Source organism: Meleagris gallopavo, chromosome 7, assembly GCF_000146605.3.
Source record: "Meleagris gallopavo isolate NT-WF06-2002-E0010 breed Aviagen turkey brand Nicholas breeding stock chromosome 7, Turkey_5.1, whole genome shotgun sequence".
Taxonomy (NCBI): domain Eukaryota; kingdom Metazoa; phylum Chordata; class Aves; order Galliformes; family Phasianidae; genus Meleagris; species Meleagris gallopavo.
In genome coordinates, this window is record NC_015017.2 from 30,172,687 (window position 1) to 30,175,232 (window position 2,546).

Here is a 2,546-nt window from a genome sequence, read left to right on the forward strand (position 1 = left end):
TTCAAAGTACTCAAAAAAAAAAAAAAACCACACATTTCCAATTCACAAACATTTACAGATGTATAAACTTAAGCTTATACTTCAATTAGAATGTTCACACTGCATGCATACTTTCAAAGCAGTTGTCACGGACTGGCTGTTGCAAATATATTCACTTTTCTCTGCTATTTGAGACCTAACTATAGTGAAGATTTTACCAGATTATGTTTCTACTCTGGCTGAAGTAGGAATTATTTATGATTTCAGTCTGGTTACTCACTTGTACTGCTGACCCATCCCAAACAATTTTCCCATAGCATGATGGTGACACAGTCTTTCACGTAGCATTTTTTGCACCTACGGATATAACACAAGACTGAGAAATGACACTTGGTACTTCAAACACCTGATTGTACCAATAATGTAATTAATGCAGTAAATTATAGCAAAATATGCATGCAGTTATTCTACATGTAAGCTTTAGTTGTCCTCCATGGTAGAGTAAGAAATAAGTTGCCATAAACAGAATATTCAACAGGAAAAAATACATATATCTGGTAACAGCCATGTCAATCTTTAGTCTCTTTTATTCCAATTTCTTCACTCCCAAAGGGCTGTTACACACTACCAAAACTAGCTCACTAATTCATAATTCTAAATTACATAACATAGGTCAGAAAACATTTGCCAGCAGACTTTAAAAAAAAAGTAACCCAGTAATCTATCTCTGGTCAGACTTACACTAAATAGACTTTTTGCACAACTGGTAACAACACTGCTGCCTACAGTTACTGGTGGTTATAAAATAACAAATGTATCATCTTTCAAAATTCAATTCAGATTCACAGCTCCTAAAAATTGAGGGGGGAGAAAAACTGAAGCTAGAAGCTATATGTTGCAAACAAAGAACAGAATAAAGTTGTAAGCACCAGAATGACAATTGAATAAAGATCCAAAGTTTTTCAACTTAGTAAATATCTGTATTTTGACCATTTGTTGGGATGTATTTAATGGGATAACTTCAGATATCTATCTGCATTGCCCTGTTTTCCACTTCAAAAACCTGTTGTTTGGAACTCTTCCACTTTCAAATGTCCAAATCTCAGCATCACAGCATGTTTTTTTTTCTACCACCTGGCCAGCAGCACACAAATTGGTGCATCCCAGTTTCTAAAAGCTGACAGGACTCTATGCCACTACTTCTCCGTCTCTGATATAAGCAGTTGAGAAATACCTGCATGCTGCATCAGTTTGTATTGCCTAAAAAGTATCCTGAATGCTATGGAGGGCCTGCTTTGCAGGGGGGTTGGATTTGATGATCTCTAGAGGTCCTTTCCAGCCCCTACAGCTTTGTGATTCTGTAATGCTTGGTGTTCTATTTGTGTCACGGCAAAGATTTTTAGAGATTAAGTTGCAAACTGTCAGTGAAGTGTTACTCCTTAAAAACAACAACAACAACAAAAAAATCACACTTCAGCATCGGGCATTTTAAGTGAATGTCCCAAATCTGACCCAACAGTTACCTGTATCATTATCACATGTGTCATTGCTGTCCCACTCTCTCAAACTGAGTTGGGTTGATCTTACCCAACCCATCTTTTTTTTCTACTACATTCTTCACTTGCACCTCTTAGCTGAATCCTTTCTCATTTCTACAAAATCTAAGAAAGACAACAAAGCCTGCAGTCATCTCCCACATAAATCAATACTGAGCAAGCACTGCATGCCAAACACTTCATGCTTCTCCCATTCTAGGCAGCAGCCAAGCTGTGCTTGCCTGCCTGATTTTTCAGCTACTTTTTCCTCTGCTGAAGTCCTACTGACTTCATTTCCAGATTTATTCTGTTCCAATGAATGACCCCCTGTGAACAGCCATCCATTCATAAGAGTGAAAAGATTTTTCTGCTAGGAAGGGCTAGTCAGAAATTATAGAATTACACGGATGGCAGAGGACAGAAAGGACAGAGGACAGTCGCTTTCACGACTCAAAGCTGGCTAATCAAGGTGTTACCGACCTGCGAGATGCACTCCCCATCTGAACCACTGCTGTCCTTTAACTTCCGTTTATTCATTGCAGAAGATTATATCCTTAAATAAGAAAGACAATATAATCGTTAACTATTTGCAAAAGGAATTAATTTAGGATATGTTACTCGAAAACTGCTATTCGAGACGCTGGCAGGCTCTGTTTAACCCGAGCAGCAGGACGCTCACCCGCAGGTGAGCTGTGCTAACGCACACCCAGCATCTAGGAGGGCCGAAATCCGCGCCGCAGTTTCACGGCGACCCCCGCTATCCCGCAGCCATCCTATGGAAATCCGCCTCCAGAGAGCTGCCCGGCGCTGAGGGGTCCCTGAAAAGCCCTTCAAAGAAGACAGCAGCCTCGCAGCCCGTCCCGCTCCTCAGCCCCTCACCTGAGGTGACGCCGTCAACCGCCGCCCCCTCGCGCGCGCGCCCCTCCCGCTCTATTCCCAGCAGCGCCCGCGCTGCCCGCCCGCCCGTATCACGTGACCTCCATCGCCCCGCCTTTCCGGCCCGGCCCACCCCCCTACTTCCTTCCCCCCTCA

The 2,546-nt window shown here is 42.5% G+C and overlaps 1 long non-coding RNA gene across 1 annotated transcript; it reads right to left on the reverse strand.

The window, feature by feature from the left end:
- Positions 1-258: 258 nt before the first annotated feature.
- LOC104911826 lies at positions 259-2,503 on the reverse strand. Its single transcript, XR_794189.2, has 3 exons — positions 2,394-2,503; positions 1,995-2,067; positions 259-336 (listed from the first exon to the last, which is right to left on the reverse strand). It is a non-coding gene; the product is annotated as an uncharacterized LOC104911826 (long non-coding RNA).
- Positions 2,504-2,546: the final 43 nt, after the last annotated feature.